This window comes from Scyliorhinus torazame, chromosome 3 (assembly GCF_047496885.1).
Source record: "Scyliorhinus torazame isolate Kashiwa2021f chromosome 3, sScyTor2.1, whole genome shotgun sequence".
NCBI lineage: Eukaryota > Metazoa > Chordata > Chondrichthyes > Carcharhiniformes > Scyliorhinidae > Scyliorhinus > Scyliorhinus torazame.
In genome coordinates, this window is record NC_092709.1 from 105,560,638 (window position 1) to 105,583,308 (window position 22,671).

Here is a 22,671-nt window from a genome sequence, read left to right on the forward strand (position 1 = left end):
ATTGTTGATTAAAAGAAACACTACGTACTGTTATGTTTGGCCAAAAAATCTTGAATAAAATATATATTTTTTTTAAAAAAATTTACAGTGCAGAAGGAGGCCATTCAGCCCATCGAGTCTGCACCAGCTCTTGGAAAGAGCACCCCACTTTAGCCCACACCTCCACCCTATCCCCGTAAGCCAGTAACCCCACCTAACCTAAGGGCAATTTATCATGGCCAATCCACCTAACCCACACATCTTTGGACTGTGGGAGGAATCCGGAGCACCCGGAGGAAACCCACGCAGGCACAGGGAGAACGTGCAGACTCCGCACAGACAGTGGCCCAAGCTGGGAATCGAACCTGGGACCCCGAAGCTGTGAAGCAACTGTGCTTCCGTGCTGCCCATGAAACTCCACTCTGGATTGTCAGCTCAAGTCTTCTCATGATGTAGGGCTCGAGGTCTGGATTTTTATGATGTTTGTCCGTCATCGTACCTTTAGGGCCTTGTCCATAACCTTATCCATCACTGGATCAATTCTTGTATATCAATGTACTGGAGATGAAGTCACGGGTATATAATGCACATGCAAACAATATTGGATCTTGACAACATTTTCTTCAGGTTCTTGCTAGACCTGTAACAGGAATCTCGACAAAGCATCCGCATTTGCGTGTTGCTCTGATTTACGATCCTGGATATCATAACCGTATGCCAATGATATCAAAGACCATCTCTGAAACTGATTAGCTGCTGAAGAAGGAATCCCTTTATACGGCCCAAAGATTGTCATCAAGGCTCAGTGATCTGTAAAATGGCCTCCATAAAGATAGCTCAGTGGGCTAGACAGCTGGTTTGTGATGCAGAACAAGGCCAGCAGCGTGGGTTCAATTCCCATGCCAGCTGAGAATTCTGAATTCTCCCTCTGTGTACCCGAACAGGCGCAGGAATGTGGCGACTAGGGGCTTTTTACAGTAACTTCATTGCAGTGTTAATGTAAGCCTACTTATGACAATAAAAATATTATTATTATTAGTGGGCCAATAGCTCTGACTTCTTTTAGCTCCTTCTATCCACTGTCACACTCTTCAGTCCAGTGTCATACCTGTTTGGTATGTGTAATGTGTATTGACTTCAATATCGTTGCTAAATTTGGGACGCATTTACCGTAATAATCTCAAAAATGGCCTCAGTTGGGTCACATTTTGAGGATGTGGTTCTTCCAAGATTTCAGTCATCTCCTTTGGTTCTTTATGCAAGCCATCTTTGTCAATGACATGACCCAAATAGCTGATGGATGTCTTGAAAAGTCACACTACTCCTTTTATACTCGAGGATTGTGGTCGCTCCAGAGTAGCTTCCAAGTTCTTTGAGTGATGAGGTTGTCATCTAGATAACATTGTACACCAGTTAGCCCACTTGGAATCTGATCCATGGATCTCTGAAAACGAGCAAGTGCCGAGGTTATCATGCAAGTCTCTGGCAACGAAAAATATCTTTGTACATCACGATTGTGAGCAATGGTTGTAATTCTTCAGCCATCTTCATCTGTAAAAACACCTGTAATAGATCTATTTTACTGAATTTTTGACCTCCAGAAAGTCCAGAGATAAGTCTTCAATCAGCAGCAGTGATTCTGCACACACTACTGGGTTAATTGTGGTTCTAAAATCTCCACATATCCTTACTGAACCATCATGTTTCAACACAGGTGCTATTGGTGTAGCCCAATCACTGGTAGTAAATGGTTCAATGACACCTGTTTGGACTGCTCTTTCTAGTTCTTCTTTGACTTTTGCCTTGATGGCATATGGTACAGTTCTGGCTTTGAGACCTTTTGGTGTACTGGTTGGCTTAATTTTGAGTTGGACTTCAACTCTGACAGCTGACATCTTTCTCAACCATGCTCTACCAAATAAATCAGGAAGGTTTTCCTGAATAACGTGGAGAGGCAAATCAGCTGTTTGACCATTAAGTTCCGGTTTCACCGTAATGTTTCCTTTTAGCGGTATGACCTCTTCTCTGTACATCCTTCGGATAACATCTGATGTTGTAATGGCAGGTGCCTTAGGTTCATATCGTATATTGTCTCAGGTATCCATTGATACAGTTGCTCCCGTATCGATTGCCATTTTGACTTGGCTGCCATCAAGTTTTGGGAATACCCAGACATGTTGTTGATTGCTCCATACTGACAAGATGCCTAGCTTCAACTCTTGAAGCTGTTTGGGTACATTGCCTCCTAGGGAGTCTTGAATTTCTTCAATCAATTTACAGACTTGAGGTTGACTTTGGAACTCCTTCATGTGCATACCTCGTTGGTGCTGGTGAAGGTCGATGTGATCAGTTTGCTTTGGCAAAATGGCCATTTGTGCCACAGTTCTTGTACTTATTCTCCTTACTCCACCATTCTCCAGCTGAATGTCCCGCTTGTGCATATCGATGACATGGTTAAACTCTTGCAGACATACGTTTGGCAATCTCTATCTTGTGGACCTTTACTCCAATTCCTACCTGTGAAGCCTGAATTTGCTGCTAGCTCCATTGATGTGGCAATTTCCATTGCAGATTTAAAAGTTAAGCTGCTTTCAGTCAGCAGTTTTTTCTAAATAGCTTCATTGTGGAGTCCACATACCAGCCTATCACAAAAGGTGGCATCCAATGTTGCACCAAATTCGCAGTCCTTTACTAATATTTGTAAAGTTGGTACGAATTACAACATTCTTTCACCATCTTCCTGACTACAGCGGTGGAAATGAAACATTTCTGCCATCAAGAACGGTCTGGGAGAGAAATGCCCTTGTAAAACCTTCATTAGTTCAATGTAAGTGTTATCTCCCGGCTCCACAGATTGGATTAAGTTTTGTAGTAGCATAAAGGTTTTACGCCCAACCGAACTGAAAAATGTGGCAACCTTTAGGTCCTCTGGTGTTTGATTAGCTATAAGATACAGTACAAGTTCAAGTCTCACAGTCTTCACCAAGATGGGCCGAATGGCCTCCTTCTGCACTGTATATTCTATGTCTATGAAATACATCCATGGCGCCCCCTTTGCCTTCCATTTTGGGATCACAGCTCACTGGGTCTGCACTCCTTCAGCCTCCCTCCCTTCTACTTTTTTTAAGGAGCAAGCATTGTCCTAGCCCACAAACAAAATTAATATCTCCCTTGCCGCAAGCAGTAACTTGCAGAATTGGCCAGTCTTCTTGGTCTCCATTCCCACAGCCTATTTCACATTGCCACATGCGTGGTCTCTGCAGCTTTTACCCACTTCCACTGGTAAGCAAACACCTGAAACTTCAGTTTTGAAAAATATATATATATATGTTCCAGCTTACTCACGGTCGTGTTCCGATTTCTCTATTTGCACTAGCAGCTTTCCTAGATCATCGTTCCCCTTACGTTGATGATTCACGAGCCTCAGTAACTTCTTTTTGCCCCAATCCTCATCGCCAGTTTTCTCTTTTGTTATATTTCTCTAGTTGCCGCGAAAATAAAAGAATGGAGGTGCCACATTTTAGGTTCTTCTAAAACATGGTGCAGGATTTATTAGAAGATGTTGCTCTTGTGGTACAATATGAAGAACTTAAAGCCCACACAGAACACTCTGCTGACGTCACTACCGATCACGTGACATTCCACCAGCAGGCTGTATTACGTGAATACGTAACAGCCTTCTTCCCTTCTCCGCAGTGGAGGAGCCTCCATCTGAGTGGTTAACTCTCATGTTGGCCCCCTCAGAGTTGACTGGTAGCAGCCTGTCTTAGGAAGGTCAACCCCTAACTGAAGCCCTCGTGATCAATGAACCCCTAATAGATGCAATGCTACAAGACCAAAGGACTGCACAAACTCAGCAAGATATGTCTTTACCGATTTCTCCTGCAGACTCACTTGCTGCCTCCTCTCTTCTCTGCATTCTCTTCTCCTGTAGGCTTTAACCTCACCCTGGCGTTGTTACCAGCACCCTACTGGGATTTCTGCAAACCCATGCGCCCACCTTTCTAATGACACTGGCTGTGTTAAATCTGAGGGATTTGCCACTCTAATTGATTTAATTATTTCACAATTTCCCCTCATGATCAGACAAGGTTTTGTAAAGGTTTGGGAGGGACTTCCACCAGTTAAATCCTGCCCTTTGTGTGAAACGGGACAATATGCTTCCTTTCCTTTGGAAGTCTCATTGATGAGTGTACGTTTACCAAAATTGCACTTTTAGAAATACGTTTTCTTTTAAAGTCCATCGATTCAGGTATATCTGTCGCCAAGTGGATTTTAAAAATTGGCTCCTTTTGTTTCTCACTGAATTCCGGACATGCTATAGACCAAAGGTTTCCTACATCCCACGCTGAACACTAGAAAACTACCAATTCCTCAGGCAAAGCAAGTTAAGTTGATTTTGTTCTGCCACTCAGTAGCCACGTGAAGCACTGATGCAGCTAATCCTGAGCAGGACAATAGAAGAATAGAAAAGCTGAAGAAAATGACAGTTCTACTGTGTTAACATAGCCTTGGCTGTATAGTGCCCCAGACTTTCTGCAGGATGGAGTGCAAATTCTACTGTACAACAGAACCAACAAGGACGGTCATAGCAAATGTTTAAATGCTCAAGGGTCTCAGATGCCCATCTGCATTTATTCAGCATGATCAGTATCTTTCTTGTGTTCTCATGTCAATCTAAAATGGGCAGTGCTTAACTAATTTGATATTGATGGAACAGACAGCAGTAGCCAGCCATTTGAACATGCCCAAGGGTCTCTGCCTCATTATAACACAGTAACTAACCAACAGTTTGTGATGTCTGCTGCGTTTTTCTCTAATGAACTTCCATGTTCTGTCTCATCGGATTTGCATTACAAATCCATTGTATTTAATTGCAGACACAATTAGCACGATTGTCCATAAACCGATACTAGCAAAAGAAATTGAAAATAAAATACCCCAAGAAACTCATAACCTGACTCACATTTTACATCAAACTCCTTTAACATAGGATAGGCAACATATGCTGGCTTTGCCAGCGATGCTCGCATCAACAAAAGGATTAAATTGGAGTAAAGAATACTCACAGTGCATTTTCAGAGACGCCACCAGTAGACCATCAGCAAGGACCTGAACTGGAAGGCCCGAGGCCAGCTCAAAATGGGGCCTTGAGACTCATTTACATTATTTTGATAAACTGTACAGTCATTGGCACATTATTCCAGGCAGAGTTTGAAGGATGGAATTCAAGAGCTGAGGGCCTCTCAACATGGGTTGCCAGCTGTGAACCAATTAAAATGATGGTTGCGCAAGAGACCCGAATTTGGAGTGCCCAGAGTTGAAGGAAGTTACAAAATTGGTGTGGTACGAGGCCAGGGAGCGATTTCAAAACAAGAATATGCATTTTAAAATTGAAGCACTGCTTAACCGGGAGCCAATGTAGGTCAGAGAACACAGGGTGATGGGTAAACGGGACATGGTGCAAGTTTTGAGCAGCGGCGTTTTATGTAAGTTGAAGTTTATGGAGGGTGAAAGATCAGAGGCCGGGCAAGGGGTACATTGCAATCGTCGAGTCTAGAGTTAACAAGGTAGGGATGAGGGTTTTTGCAGCAGATGAGATAAGGCAAGGCAGAGTCAAGAGAAGTTGAGGTTAGAATGAGGGTAGAAGCAGGTCATTTAAATGATGGCACAAATATGTGGTCAGAAGCTCATAGAACATAGAACATACAGCGCAGAAGGAGGCCATTTGGCCCATTGAGTCTGCACCGACTCACTTCTAACCTATCCCCGTAACCCAACAACCCCTCCTAACCTTTTTTGGACACTAAGGGCAATTTAACATGGCCAATCGACCTAACCTGCACGTTTTTGGACTATGGGAGGAAACCGGAGCACCCAGAGGAAACCCACGCTGACACGGGGAGAACATGCAGACTCTGCACAGACAGTGACCCAGAGGGGAATCGAACCTGGGACCCTGGCACTGTGAAGCCACAGTGCTAACCACTGTGCATCCATGCTACCCGGATTCAAGCATGAGACCAGGAACTCAACAGTCTGGTCCACCATCAAACGTGTCAGGGAGAGGGGTGAAGATGTTGGCTAGGGAAGGGAGTTTGTGGTGGTACACTCTTTGAGTAGGGTGAAGCAGCAACAGTGAAGAGAATGTCTCTGAGCAGTGTTAGTCAGGGGAGCACTCCTGCTATCATTTCGCCATTCTTTTGTTTTATTGAATGGAATTATCTTTTGTTTGTTACAGATGTTTAAGTCAAAACAAATAACCCTAAACCATGACTGCAGAATCGTGCACACAGCCAATAACTTTGGGGCGGCATGGTTACACAGTGATTAATACTGTTGCCTCACAACGCCAAGGACGCAGGTTTGATTCCGACCTTGGGTGACTGTCTCTGGAGTTTGCACGTTCTCCCCGTGTGTGCGTGGGTTTTCTCCGGGTGCTCCGGTTTCCCCCCACAATCAAATGATGTGCAGGTTAGGTGGATTGGCCATGATAAATTGCCCCTTAATATCTAAAAGGTTAGGTGGGTTTAAGGGATTAACTGTGGATGTGGACTTAGGCAGGGTGTTCTTTAAAAGGGTCGGTGTAAACTTGATGGGCTGAATGGCCTCTTTCTGCACTTTAGGGATTCTATGATTCTATAATTACAGTCCACTCTCTGCGAGGGATTGTAAAAGAAGTGTCAGGAGTTTATATACAAATATAAGGGACCAATCCTCGTTTTAGACCATTACCAGGTGTGATGATGTGCATCACTGTGGGTACACGGGGGGTTAATGTAAATGCATGTAGGCTAGCTAGACACAAGGGGAGCACCAGAGACATCACACACACACACTCAACCAATAGATCAGTTAGATAGGACACGACCAATGGACATTCACGATACACACAGAGGTGACACGACCACAGGAGGGCATTACACCAATCCATATATAAAGGACACCACACACATGATCTGCCTCTTTCCAGTGGAGACAGTCAGTGAGTACAGACACAGGGTTGATTCAATATCACTCCCACCACGTGGATTGCAGCAACTGGTTAGTCAGTCTGGGTAGCTATCGCAGGATTAGTAATAGTGTTGAACCCGAGTAATAGAAGTGTAAATAGTTTAATAAACGTGTTGAAGTTATCTCCACGTCTGAACCTTCCTTTGTCAAGTGCACCACAAGGAAGCCGCTTATGCTACAGCTAGAGCATAACAAATCATGGTACCAGGACTGAACTGTTTCAATCCATATAGCCATACCTCAGCATACAGTGACAACCAGCAACGATACCCAGGCAAGATGTTCAAGATCCGGGTTCCGCAGCAGCTCCAGTGCCGTGGCTATCTCTGCGTAAACTGGCAGGCATTCCGGCAAAAGTTTGAAATCTTCCTGGTAGCAGCCGACCTACAAGACGTGGCCGATGCTGAAAAGACAGAGCTTCTGTGCACCTTCGCCGGTGCCAGAGCAGAAGAAATCTTTTAAAAATTCAAGTTCTCCAAAGGACAAAACAGGAGTGACTTCCAGGCAGTCCTGGGCAAATTCGGCAAATACTGTGAGGAAAACACACTCCAACCAGCAAGAAAAGGTAAGAGAAGCGCCAGTACTCACCACGAGGCCGAGATCCCGGAGCAGAGAACAATTTTGATGCACGGCCATCTTTCTAAAGGGACTGCACTTGCGCAGTTGTGCGAGAAGCGCACAGAACGGGAAGGTCCGTTTGCGCATGCGCAAGACGCTGCGAAAATGGCCCCTGGTACAGGAACAGCGATTTGCGCATGCACAAATGCTTCCTACGTATGATGTCACATGCGTCATGCCGTCTGGGGCCCGGACCATGCGCATTTAAAGGGGAAACATCACAAATCAAAGAAAAAATCTTTTAAAGCCGTAAAACAACCTTCTTTCACCTGTAATGACAGCACAATACCTCAAATTGATCCAGGACATGCAATTAACCTCCGAAGAACCCTGCAACAAGCAGTTACCTATGCCCAAACCAATGATTCCGACCTTGAATACTTTGAAACCGACCTTTACATTTTCTCTGGACCTCGCGAGCCCAATGCCAGCTCCGATGCAAACAATGGTGATATGGTCCTATAGGACTACTACTCGGATGAAGGTTTTTTCATTAGAAATGGCGACCCCGTACTGAATACGACGCAGACGCGGATTCATTCTTCGGATTTGAGGATCTTCAGCCCAGCAGATATGACATCCGGACTCGTGAGTGCAGGATGGTGCTGCGGCCTGAAACCAAGAGACAGAGAGCGGTACAAGCCCACAGAGAGTGGCCTGCTGCCACACAGAGAGTGGTCCACGCACCGCTAAGGGTTCCCGACTCCACGATAGAAGACACGCAGGACTCCGACGCGCAGTCAACAAACAAAGAAACAAAGAAATGTACAGCACAGGAACAGGCCCTTCGGCCCTCCAAGCCCGTGCCGACCATACTGCCCGACTAAACTACAATCTTCTACACTTCCTGGGTCCGTATCCTTCTATTCCCATCCTATTCATATATTTGTCAAGATGCCCCTTAAATGTCCCTATCGTCCCTGCCTCCACTACCTCCTCCGGTAGTGAGTTCCAGGCACCCACTACCCTCTGCGTAAAAAACTTGCCTCGTACATCTACTCTAAACTTTGCCCCTCTCACCTTAAACCTATGCCCCCTAGTAATTGACCCCTCTACCCTGGGGAAAAGCCTCTGACTATCTACTCTGTCTATGCCCCTCATAATTTTGTATACCTCTATCAGGTCGCCCCTCAACCTCCTTCGTTCCAGTGAGAACAAACCGAGTTTATTCAATCGCTCCTCATAGCTTATGCCCTCCATACCAGGCAACATTCTGGTAAATCTCTTCTGCACCCTCTCTAAAGCCTCCACATCCTTCTGGTAGTGTGGCGACCAGAATTGAACACTATACTCCAAGTGTGGCCTAACTAAGGTTCTATACAGCTGCAACATGACTTGCCAATTCTTATACTCAATGCCCCGGCCAATGAAGGCAAGCATGCCGTATGCCTTCTTGACTACCTTCTCCACCTGTGTAGCCCCTTTCAGTGATCTGTGGACCTGTACTCCTAGATCTCTTTGACTTTCAATACTCTTGAGGGTTCTACCATTCACTGTATATTCCCTACCTGCATTAGCCCTTCCAAAATGCATTACCTCACATTTGTAAAGTCCTTGCAGGAACAAGACCATGAGGGTCTAGCAACCTCCTCTGACCAACTAGCAGCAGACGATGCAAGTCTGCCATGCTCAAGTAAACACCAAGAAGACTCTGACAGTCTACCACGCTCCAGTGCACAGCAGGACGACCATGACGGTCTATCATGCTACAGTGAAGAACAAAGCGACGATGACAGTCCAAGCCCAAATGAAGGACAACAGCAAGACAATGATAGTCCACCCACATTGTTTGCGCCACCAGATGAAGACTCTGACAATTTACCCAACCCAAGTGAACAAAAAGCAGCTACTGAGGATCTACCCACGGTATGTGAGACGAGTGACGACAGCATCCCACTTCCCATGCAAGATGTGCAAAGTAACAGACCTCAGCCAGTGTGTACAGAGGCACTCGACGATCACTGTGAGACCACTGGTGACTCCGGTGACACCATGATACTTCCACCCTCATTCGCTCGAACCTCTCCACAAGTCAATGCATTCTTGCATGTTCCGACTCCAGACGTGCAGCTTCAAGAAATCTCAGCTGACTCCAGTGAACCTGCTAAGACTCCGGACGGGGAGCATCAACAAACCAACACTGACTCAGTTAAAACAGACCAGACTCCAGATGGGGAGCAACCAAACGCCAACTCTGATTCACGTAAGCCAGACTTTACACCAGACAGGGAGTGCCGCAACCTCAGGGATGGCACGCTCAGAGTGACAGCAGATGCCACAACGACAGGAGATGAATCACTTAACAATTACATTGGGTCAGTAATAACAAGCAGCGGCTACAGTCCAAGAGGAATACACCAATATTCACCACAGCTATATCCACACATTTTTTCCCACACCAGCAGTGCAGCCAATGACAGCTCATGCTGGACAAACCGAGTATTCAGGCATGCAGCAGCAAGCAGTCTATGCAGCATATTCTCAAACAGGCCAGCACTACGGATTGCCCACTAATGGAATCAAGTCCGAAGGAGTACTACCGCAAGCGCAATCTGCACTACAGACTGGATGCCTTAGTTACAGCCCAGGATTTGCTGCACCCCAGCCAGGCCAGGCGGCATATTCCTATCAGATGCAAGGTTCTAGTTTCACACCATCACCAGGTATTTATGCGAGCAGCAATTCTGTTTCCAATTCGACAAGCTTCAAGGGTTCTCAGCAGGATCACACTTCCTGCACAGCATGTGGCCAGAACCAGTATGTACAGTCTTATCCAACTTCAGCATATAGAACATAGAACACAGAACGATACAGCGCAGTACAGGCCCTTCGGCCCACGATGTTGCACCAAAACAAAAGCCATCTAACCTACACTATGCCATTATCATCCATATGCTTATCCAATAAAATTTTTAATGCCCTCAATGTTGGCGAGTTCACTACTGTTGCAGGTAGGGCATTCCACGGCCTCACCACTCTTTGCGTAAAGAACCTACCTCTGACCTCTGTCCTATATCTATTACCCCTCAGTTTAAAGCTATGTCCCCTCGTGCTAGCCATTTCCATCCGCAGGAGAAGGCTCTCACTGTCCACCCTATCTAACCCCCTAATCATTTTGTATGCCTCTATTAAGTCTCCTCTTAACCTTCTTCTCTCTAACGAAAACAACCTCAAGTCCATCAGCCTTTCCTCATAAGATTTTCCCTCCATACCAGGCAACATCCTGGTAAATCTCCTCTGCACCCGCTCCAACGCTTCCACGTCCTTCCTATAATGCGGTGACCAGAACTGTACGCAATACTCCAAATGCGGCCGTACCAGAGTTTTGTACAGCTGTAACATGACCTCATGACTCCGTAACTCAATCCCCCTACCAATAAAGGCCAACACTCCATAGGCCTTCTTCACAACCCTATCAACCTGGGTGGCAACTTTCAGGGATCTATGTACATGGACACCTAGATCCCTCTGCTCATCCACACTTCCAAGAACTTTACCATTAGCCAAATATTCCGCATTACTGTTATTCCTTCCAAAGTGAATCACCTCACACTTCTCTACATTAAACTCCATTTGCCACCTCTCAGCCCAGCTCTGCAGCTTATCTATGTCCCTCTGTAACCTGCTACATCCTTCCGCACTGTCGACAACGCCACCGACTTTAGTGTCGTCTGCAAATTTACTCACCCACCCTTCTGCGCCCTCCTCTAGGTCGTTGATAAAAATGACAAACAGCAACGGCCCCAGAACAGATCCTTGTGGTACGCCACTTGTAACTGAACTCCATTCTGAACATTTCCCATCAACCACCACCCTCTGTCTTCTTTCAGCTAGCCAATTTCTGATCCACATCTCTAAATCACCCTCAATCCCCAGCCTCCGTATTTTCTGCAATAGCCTACCGTGGGGAACCTTATCAAACGCTTTACTAAAATCCATATACACTACATCAACTGCTCTACCCTCGTCTACCTGTTCAGTCACCTTCTCAAAGAACTCGATAAGGTTTGTGAGGCATGACCTACCCTTCACAAAGCCATGCTGACTATCCCTGATCATATTATTCCTATCTAGATGATTATAAATCCTGTCTCTTATAATCCCCTCCAAGACTTTACCCACAAAAGACGTGAGGCTCACCGGTCTATAGTTGCCGGGGTTGTCTCTACTCCCCTTTTTGAACAAAGGGACCACATTTGCTATCCTCCAGTCCTCTGGCACTATTCCTGTAGCCAATGATGACATAAAAATCAAAGCCAAAGGCCCAGCAATCTCTTCCCTGGCTTCCCAGAGAATCCTAGGATAAATCCCATCAGGCCCCAGGGACCTATCTATTTTCAGCCTGTCCAGAATTGCCAACACCTCTTCCCTACGTACCTCAATGCCATCTATTCTAATAGCCTGGGTCTCAGCATTCTCCTCCACAACATTATCTTTTTCCTGAGTGAATACTGACGAAAAATATTCATTTAGTATCTCGCCTATCTCTTCAGACTCCACACACCACTTCCCATCCCTGTCCTTGACTGGCCCTACTCTTACCCTAGTCATTCTTTTATTCCTGACATACCTATAGAAAGCTTTTGGATTTTCCTTGATCCTACCTGCCAAATACTTCTCATGTCCCCTCCTTGCTCGTCTTAGCTCTCTCTTTAGATCCTTCCTCGCTACCTTGTAACTATCAATCGCCCCAACTGAAACTTCACACCTCATCTTCACATAGGCCTCCTTCTTCCTCTTAACAAGAGATTCCACTTCTTTGGTAAACCATGGTTCCCTCGCTCGACGCCTTCCTCCCTGCCTGACCGGTACGTACTCATCAAGAACACGCAGTAGCAGTCCCTTGAACAAGCTCCACTTATCCAGTGTGCCCAACACTTGCAGCTTACTTCTCCAACCTATCCCCCCCCAAGTCATGTCTAATGGCATCATAATTGCCCTTCCCCCAGCTATAACTCTTGCCCTGCGGTGTATACTTATTCCTTTCCATCACTAATGTAAACGTCACCGAATTGTGGTCACTGTCCCCAAAGTGCTCTCCTACCTCCAAATCCAACACCTGGCCTGGTTCATTACCCAAAACCAAATCCAAAGTGGCCTCGTCTCTTGTTGGCCTGTCAACATATTGTGTCAGGAAACCCTCCTGCACACATTGTACAAAAAACGACCCATCTAATGTACTCAAACTATATCTTTTCCCGTCAATATTTGGAAAGTTAAAGTCTCCCATAATAACTACCCTGTTACTTTCGCTCTTATCCAGAATCATCTTCGCCATCCTTTCCTCTACATCCCTAGAACTATTTGGAGGCCTATAGAAAACTCCCAACAGGGTGACCTCTCCTTTCCTGTTTCTAACCTCAGCCCATACTACCTCGGAAGAAGAGCCCCCATCTAGCATCCTCTCCGCCACCATAATACTGCTCTTGACTAGCAGCGCCACACCTCCCCCTCTTTTGCCTCCTTCTCTGAGCTTACTAAAACACCTAAACCCCGGAACCTGCAACATCCATTCCTGTCCCTGCTCTATCCATGTCTCCGAAATGGCCACAACATCGAAGTCCCAGGTACCAACCCATGCTGCCAGTTCCCCTACCTTATTTCGTATACTCCTGGCATTGAAGTAGACACACTTCAAACCACCTACCTGAACACTGGCCCCCTCCTGCGAAGTCAAATCTGTGCTCCTGACCTCTATACTCTCATTCTCCCGTACTCTAAAACTACAATCCAGGTTCCTATGCCCCTGCTGCATTAGTTTAAACCCCCCAAAGAGCACTAACAAATCTCCCCCCCCAGGATATTTGTGCCCCTCAGGTTCAGATGTAGACCATCCTGTCTGACGAGGTCCCACCTTGCCCAGAAAGAGCCCCAGTTATCCAGAAATCTGAATCCCTCCCGCCTGCACCATCCCTGTAGCCACGTGTTTAAATGCTCTCTCTCCCTATTCCTCATCTCACTATCACGTGGCACGGGCAACAACCCAGAGATAACAACTCTGTTTGTTCTAGTTCTGAGCTTCCATCCTAGCTCCCTGAAAGCCTGCCTGACATCCTTGTCCCCTTTCCTACCTATGTCGTTAGTGCCAATGTGGACCACGACTTGGGGCTGCTCCCCCTCCCCCTTAAGGACCCGGAAAACACGATCCGAGACACCACGTACCCTTGCACCTGGGAGGCAACATACCAAACGTGAGTCTCTCTCGCTCCCACAAAATCTCCTATCTGTGCCCCTGACTATCGAGTCCCCAATTACTAATGCTCTGCTCCTCTCCCCCCTTCCCTTCTGAGCAACAGGGACAGACTCCGTGCCAGAGGCCCGTACCCCATGGCTTACCCCTGGCAAGTCCCCCCCCCCCCCCACAAGTATCCAAAGCGGTATACTTGCTACTCAGAGGAACGACCGCAGGGGATCCCTGCACTGACTGCTTCTTCCCCGTCCCTCTTACAGTTACCCATCTATCTCCAATCTTTGGTGTAACTAATTCCCTGAAGCTGCTATCTATGACCCCCTCTGCCTCCCAAATGATCCGAAGTTCATCCAACTCCAGCTCCAGTTCCCTAACTCGGTCTTGGAGGAGCTGGAGATGGCAGCACTTCCTGCAGGTAAAATCAGCAGGAACACTAATGGCATCCCTCACCTCAAACATCCTGCAGGAGGAACATTGCACTCCCTTCCCTGCCATCCCTCTAACTTCCAACCAAGATCTGGCTAATCAGTAAATTTTTTTTTTAAAAGAAAAAATAATAATATAATATAGCACTTACCTCACACCAATGGGTCTTATTATTAGGTTAGAGGAGGAGGGCGGGATGGAAACACTACACGTGTAGTGTCTCGGGTTTCCTCTCCACCAGAATTTATTTATGGGTGGGGGGGGGGCCTTCCCAGAAGTCCGCGGGTCGAAAAAAATAAAACAGAAAATAAGTGCTTTAGTGTTTTTAAAGGAGAAACTTACCTCCCAGAAATCACTTGCGCACCGCTCCCGCCGAAATCCAATGGCACACCATGATCTCGAATGATACTGTTGATGGTACCTCTTCAACGTCAACACCTTATCAGCTACAAGATGCCATCCGACAGCACCATCACAAACATCGAAAAAGAAAGGGACTCCAAATCAGACAGCGAAGTGATTTGACCACTTCTTGGTTCCTGTGGCACTTGGACGTTGATTGGCGTTCATAACCAAGAGAGACATTTGACCATGAGGATTGATGGTTTTTGGACTCACACATTGGACTTATTGTTTAATCACTGTTCCCATGACTTGTATATACCTTAACCTATCTACCTGTTTTTTGTTCAATTTTCTTAACGTGTACAGAAAATAAGTAACATATAAAAAAGGGGAGATGTCGTGATGTGCATCACTGTGGGTACACGGGGGGTTAACGTAAATACATGTTGGCTAGCTAGACACTAGAGGGAGCACCAGAGACATCACACACACACACACTCAACCAATAGATCAGTTAGATAGGACATGACCAATGACATTCACGATACACACAGAGGTGACACGACCACAGGAGGGCATTCCACCAACCCATATATAAAGGACACCACACACATGATCTGCCTCTTTCCAGTGGAGACAGTTAGTGAGTAGACACAGGGTTGATTCAACATCACTCCCACCACGTAGATTGCAGCAACTGGTTAGTCAGTCTGGGTAGCTATAGTAGGATTAGCAGTAGTGTCGAACCCGAGTAATAGAAGTGTAAATAGTTTAATAACCGTGTTGAAGTTATCTCCACGTCTGAACCTTCCTTTGTCAAGTGCACCACAAGGAAGCCGCTTATGCTACACCTAGAGCATAACAAATCACCAGGGACATCCAATAGCCCAAAACAATATTGAGCTGAGCATGTTCCAACGTTCTTGGAGCACAAGACATTGGAACCTTGAAAATGGCCATCAATGTGCATATGTCATGCCATTGAAAAGGGAAAAATGAGTTACAGTTTCTATCACATTGGATCACTGTGTGATTAAATAAAAAGATTGTCATTGCACAGAAGATTGTTCTTACAAGATGTTTGTGTGGTTTAATTATTCAATTAAGGATATGAATGAGATGATTGTTGAACTTAGCCAATATGGAAAACGACAACTTTGGACTAACTTGAATGATGTGAATACACACCTAACTTTCGAAACTTGACAAGTACATGTCAAATTTCTCCTCTTTTCATTTAGTTTTGATTTTTATGAAGAAAGTCATTTTACCGGTCCAGTAGCAGAGATTTTGCCAGCTTTGTATTTCAGGCATTGGAGCTGAAAGAAAGATACCTTCAGAGGAGTTTTCCTTTTGCTAATTAATGTCTATACATTTGCCCTGTGGCCCAATGGCTATATGCCCTGATATCCAGGTTTAGTAGGAACGTAGACAGATAGAAAGATAATCAGGTTTTTGAAAAACCACCAGGTGTTTGATTTGATTTGATTTATTGCTGTCACATGTATTAGTACACAGTGAAAAGTATTGTTTCTTGCATGGTATACAGACAACACATACAGTACAGAGGGAAGAAAGGAGAAACTGCAGAATGTAATGTTACAGTCATAGCTAGGGTGTAGAGAAAAGATCAACTTAATACGAGGTATGTCCATTCAAAAGTCTGATAGCAGCTGGGAAGAAGTAGTTCTTGAGTCGGATGGTTTGTGACCTCAAACTTTAGTATCTTTTTCCTGAGGGAAGAAGGTGGAAGAGAGTATGTCCGGGGTGCATGGGGTCCTTAATTATGCTGGCTGCCTTTCTGAGGCAGCGGGAATTATAGACAGAGTCAATGGATGGGAGGCTAGTTTGTGTGATGGATTGGGCTACATTCACGACCTTTTGTAGTTTCCTGCGGTCTTGGGCAGCTCAGGATCCATACCAAGCTGTGATACAACCAGGAAGAATGCTTTCTATGGCACATCTGTAAAAGTTGGTGAGAGTCGTAGCTGACATGCCAAATTTCCTTAGTCTTCTGAGAAAGTAGAGCCATTGGTGGGCTTTCTTAACTACAGTGTCAGCATGGGGGGACCAGGACAGGGTGTTGGTAATCTGGACCCCTAGAAACCTGAAGCTCCCAACCCTTTCTACTTTGTTCCCATTTATGTAGACAGGGGCATGTTTTCCACTGCGCTCCCTGAAGTCTCCTTCATTTTGTTGACATTGAGGGAGAGATTATTGTCGTCGCACAAATCCACCAGATTCGCTTTCTCATTCCTGTACTCTGTCTCGTCATTGTTTGAAATCTGACCCACTACGGTGGTGTCTTCAGCAAATTTGAAAATCGAGTTGATGGGGAATTTGGCCACACAGTCATAGGTGTATAAGGAGTGTAGTAGTGGTCTGAGGACACAGCCTTGTGGGGCACCAGTGTTGAGGATGATTGTGGAAGAGGTGTTGTTGCCTATCCTTACTGATTGTGGCCTGTGGGTTAGAAAGTTCAGGATCCAGTCACAGAGGGAGAAGCCCAGGCCCAGGCCACGGAGTTTGGAGATGAGTTTTGTAGGAATAATGGTGTTGAGGGCTGAGCTGTAGTCAGTGCAGAGATCTACCATGTGGATTTAGTGGCACTTGCGAACACTAAAACTCAGTAGAAATTTGAGTTAAAACTTCTCGGGTGCAAATAAGAATCGTTTATTGCCTCTATTTGATCACAATTGAGAGTCACTTAAATCTTATTCTCCAATAAGTCCGGCTAGCAAAAATGACTTAAAGAGAAGCAACTTGTACACAATTTAACTTTCAAACATGATTGCCCATTTTCATCCCTTTAGAGTGATTACTAATGAGGCATATTGATCCTTTTTGTTTAATATTAGTTGGGAGGCTAATGTATTGAGGATTTCTATTAGGGTTATATTTAAGTTGATGCCATCCTGAAAAGGTGTTTAGTGGATAGCCTGCAGATTTCCATAATTTAATAGATTTCTGTAAATAAATCTTGTACCTTCCATTTTCACATGAATATGCTCCAGAACGGACCGCTACAGAGCGAGGGACGCTTTGATAGATGTACCATTCTGCTGTTTCTGAAGCATTAAAGGGAATAGTTAAGAAGGGAATACCCTCTCCTGTCTTAGTAGGGGTAGCAATGCATACCCAACAATTGGAAATGTTGAAATTTTAGCATATAGCCTAGATGTGTAAAGGAATCTGTTCTCATTCAGTTCTGGTACAATATTTACAAAGTCAATCAAATAACTGAAAATGATTATTACAGTAAACATTTTACAGATCTTAATATTTATACGCGCGCTTCACATGTGACGCGTGGATCCAACTTTTCTTTCCTTTTAATTTTACAGCGGATTAGATGGACAGCAGTTTTGGAAGCTCCCAACCTATATTTTCACAGAGCCAATCCAAACCCATCATCTTTGCTCCCACTTCCCGAGGAACCGAAGGGAGGAGAGGGAGAAGGGCATGACTGTGTGAAAATAATAGAGGAAATGGAAGAAGTGCGCATAGTGGAAGAAGAGCCACTACAGAACCCAGATTTATTCCTACTTACTGATGGTTCCTCTTTTATTGACAAGGGTATCAGAAAAGCTGGGTGGGCAGTATTAGCTGAAGGAAGTTTGACCCCAGGTACATCAGCTCAGCAGGCCGAATTAAAAGCATGAACAGAAGCATGTCATGTGGCAAGAGATAAAACTGCTAACATCTATACTGACTCCAGATATGGTTTTGGAGTAGCACATGATTTTGGCCATCTGTGGAGAAAAAGAGGATTTGGGACTGTAGAGCTTGGAATAATGCCATTTGCATCTTTCTCAAAGTCTTTTTAAAATATATGTCACTTAAATGGACTTGGAGTAAAAGTTGGATTGCTGCCAAATACCCGTTATCAATTGTCTTTGAACAATGTGCTCTCTTGGAACATAGATTTGCTATTAATAAAAATTGTTTTTTAAAAGAAAAAAACAGCTTCCACATTGTCTTATGTTTTAATTTCCAAGCTAATTTTAAAAATGTATTTTAAAATATCAAACACAATAAAATATTGAATATATGAATGAACCAATCTTGCGCTGAATGAACTTGGTTTTATGTAGATAAATTTGTCGGCACTGTTAAAGGAAGCACAGTTAACAAGATATGTTAATTTCTTCAAATTAATAAAGCAACATTCAAAATAATGACAGTTTTCTCAAGTTAACAGTTCTTGGCAACTTTTTAGCGATACGTGACTTGGGGCGCATCCCTGTAGCCAGGAGGTGGGCCTTCATCGTAGGAGACCAGTTTGTAATCATGATATCTGAAATTCGCAAAATGGCCATCTTCAACACGAGAAAGGAATTTCATCTCTCTTCTGGACAGATTTGTCATTAAAGGAGGAGGAGAGGCAACAATTGAAGTGATTTTTATTCAAAGTTGCGGTTTTGGACTGAGGTCTGGGTAGGATCAAGTTTAAAGCAGCAGACAGTTCTGGTTTTAAACCAGTGACAAAATGGTGTTTTGATAGATCTTTTAAATGGTTTAAAACCAAGGCTGTTGTCTTTATCACTTCAACTCCAAGCTGTTTGGTGCTTAATGGGTTAAGTTGTATTACACTTTGTTTGCCACGAGGCTTGTTGCTCAATAGGCTTTTCTTGTTTAAAAATCTCAGTCTATTAAAGCTGCCATGAGAGGCTTTTGGATCGGGGCCAGCAGCATTTTGTGGTCGGTCTCAGAGTAAGATAACGGTTTGTTCTGGGGTAAAAGTGTCTTGGACAGAAAAGTCATTTGGCCAGACTCCCCCTGTGGAAATTCGATCAGTGTATTCATTGTTTTCATGTCAGTAGCAGCTTGCAATAATGTAGGATTTGGTTTAGATATCACTGGTACACCTTGGGCTTTAGTTAAAATCATTTCAACTCTTCCCGTTGGTGGCGCTGTTTGGTTTGGAGAGTTCAGCTGATTTTTTAAAGACAGATTTGAAGGCTGTTAATTTGTCTGTCAGTAATTTGTTATGACATTTCATAGTGTACATGTCACTTTCCAAAATACATTTTCCGTCAAGTTACTGGCAATTTTGACTTTTAAGACCATCATTTACTGATATTATCTGTTGAAGTTTGGATTCTGAGTCAGTATTTTTAGGTTTTAATTCACCAATTTAAAATGATTGTTGTTGAACTTTAAAGGTTTCATTTTCCAATAATGTTTTAATCTGACATTGTTCAAATTTAGATTTTGCATCTCATAATTCTTCAACAACTGCTGCTAGTTGGTCTTTAGTGGACTTAAGGTCACGATCAATATTAGTTTTTGCGATTATCTCTTGATGTTTTTGGAGCTGTGCCATTACTGCAAAAGATCATTTCATACGTTTTCCTCTATTTAAGCTTGTGGTTTTTCCCCATGCCTTCTTGATATTATCAAGGGACCACTGCCCTTTGAGGATATCATATTTTGATTCAATTTTTCTTGCAACTTCAGACAGTCCAAATTGTCTACAAATCAGAGATCACCCAATATATCGTCAATAGAGACATCTGGATCAGCGCAACCTCCCTTGGACGTTGTGGGAAGTAGTTCTCTACCATTTGAAGGTCCTGAATCTATTTTAGGAGTCATGTCCACCATAAACTCAGCCTTACACCCAATTGTTTTGGACGTCAACTATGTGTAATCTGTGCACACTACCGCAACTATTTTTCAGTCCCGTTTTATTTTAGTTTCAACGACTGGCACCCGATTGAAGTAACACAGTCTATAAAAAGGTCCTTTCTAGGGGTCGAAGCACTGCTTGTTGTGGCTTTAAGACTTTTAATGGGTGAAAAAGATATTTCTTACCCAAGTCTAGCCATTTTTCTTTGGGTCTTCCGTCCTTCTGGTCTTTCTTCGGTCTTCTGATTTCTTCCTGGCTGGCTCCTCCCCTCCTGGATGGCTCGCCAGTTGCAGAGATCTACCATGTGGATTTAGTGGCGCTTGCAAACACTAAAACTCAGTAGAAATTTGAGTTAAAACTTCTCGGGTGCAAAGAAGAATCGTTTATTGCCTCTATTTGATTACAATTGAGAGTCACTTAAATCTTATTCTCTAATAAGTCCAGCTAGCAAAAAGGACTTAAAGAGAAGCAACTTGTACACAATTTATCTTTCAAATAATACATAAATGGTTTCTTGCTTACGGCAAAACAGCTTGCATTTATTTCAAGAGTTAGAGTGGCAAAGTAAAAGTATGAAAAATAGAGACAGTGAATAGTTTAGATCTAAGTATAGGATGATTCCGGAATAAAGATGGCCATAGGGACCCTCATGGTTATACAAAATCATATCAGTCTTTAGCCATCTATCTATACCCCTATGTAATCCTAATTGGTTTGGGTTAGAATCAAATGAGTTTGATTTGACGGTTAGCTGTCAATCTTCAATGTGCAACATTAGTTTTAACTGTTTTATGTTTGAATACTTGTGCATGTTATGGAATACGATTCTGTGCTGTTATCACGACCAGCTTAAACTGGGCTTCTGCTGACTTAGCTGTTATCTGTATTGTGAACAATGGTACCTTCATATTACTATGCTGTTGCTATGGTGTTGCTATGTCTTTGATCTGATAAATGGTACAGCACAAGTATAGTGTCAAACTATCTTGCAAATGTATTTGTTAGCTCAGTAAAAGTGCTGTTTTAATCTATAATGGAATTATGCTGTTTTGTGTCTTTGTATGTTTTGAGATGACCTGAGGTTACGAGTGAATGTAAAATGGGTATTTAAAGAGTGGGGCTTAATATTTACACTAATAGCTATCTTTTACCTATCAGGTGTATTAGAAAATAGTTGGTTTCTACACAGCGAGACTGTGTAGGGCCTGGATATCCTCCAGGTGTCGATACGCCTGGCCCACGTTTATGTGGACCAATGCAAAACGGTGCCATGGCGAGATCTTCTAGGTACGGGCATTGGTTCCTGGGCCTTGGAAGAATCCGATGGCGACATATTTAAGTGAGTATAACTGCTCACTTAAATATGTAAATCTGGATCACGCCCAGTGAGGGCTCTCGCGAGATTTGATCGTGCCCATTATTTATAAACAGTGACCCTTCAATCTAGATTCTCCCACAAGAGGAAATATCCTCTCCACATCCACCCTGTCACGACCCCTCAGGATCTATCAAGTTGCCTCTTATTCTTCCAAATCCCAGTGGATACAAGCCTAGTCTGTCCAACTTTTCCTCATAAAACAACCTGCCCATTCCAGGTATTAACCTAGTAAACCTTCGCTGAACTGCTTCCAACACATTTACATCCTTCCTTAAATAAGGAGACCAACACTGTACACAGTACTCCAGATGTGGTTTCACCAGGGCCCTGTATGCCTCAAGCGTAACCTGCCTATTTTTGTAATCAATTCCAATCACAATAAACGATAACATTCTGTTCGCTTTCCTAATTACTCACTGAACCTGCACACGATCCTTTTGTGATTTTGTGAACTGTCAGCTTCTACAAACAACAATGAGACAAATGGTTAGCTAATCGCTCTGACATAGATACATAGATATATAGAAGATAGGAGCAGGAGAAGGCTTTTGGCCCTTGCGCCGCCATTCATCACGATCATGGCTGATCATCCAACTCAATAGCTTAATCCTGCTTTCTCCCCATAACCTTTGATCCCATTCTTCCCAAGTGCTATATCCAGCCGCTTCTTGAATATATTCAAAGTTTTAGCATCAACTACTTCCTGTGGTAATGAATTCCACAGGCTCACCACTCTTTGTGTGAAGAAGTGGCTCCTTATCTCTGTCCGAAATGGTTTACCCTGAATCCTCAGGTTGTGACCCCTGGTTCTGGACAAACCAATCATTGGTAACATCTTCCCTGCATCTACCGTGTCTAGTCCTGTCAAAATTTTATATGTCTCTATGAGATCCCCCCTCATTCTTCTAAACTCCAGCAAGAAGAATACCAACCTAGTCAATCTCTCCTTGTATGCCAGTCCCACCATCCCTGGAATCAGTCTGGTCAACCTTCGCTGCACTCACTCGAGAGCAAGAATATCCTTCCTCAGAGAAGGAGACCAAAACTGCACACAATACTCCAAGTGTGGTCTCACCAAGGCACTGTACA

At 44.1% G+C, this 22,671-nt stretch overlaps 1 long non-coding RNA gene across 1 annotated transcript in view; it reads left to right on the forward strand.

The window, feature by feature from the left end:
* LOC140409517 (uncharacterized) overlaps positions 1 to 18,529 on the forward strand; it is a 62,689-nt gene extending 44,160 nt beyond the window's left edge. The window contains exons 2-3 of the long non-coding RNA XR_011940369.1: positions 6,221 to 6,343; positions 17,917 to 18,529. This is a non-coding gene — a long non-coding RNA (uncharacterized lncRNA). The remainder of the gene's footprint in view (positions 1 to 6,220; positions 6,344 to 17,916) is intronic.
* Positions 18,530 to 22,671: the final 4,142 nt, after the last annotated feature.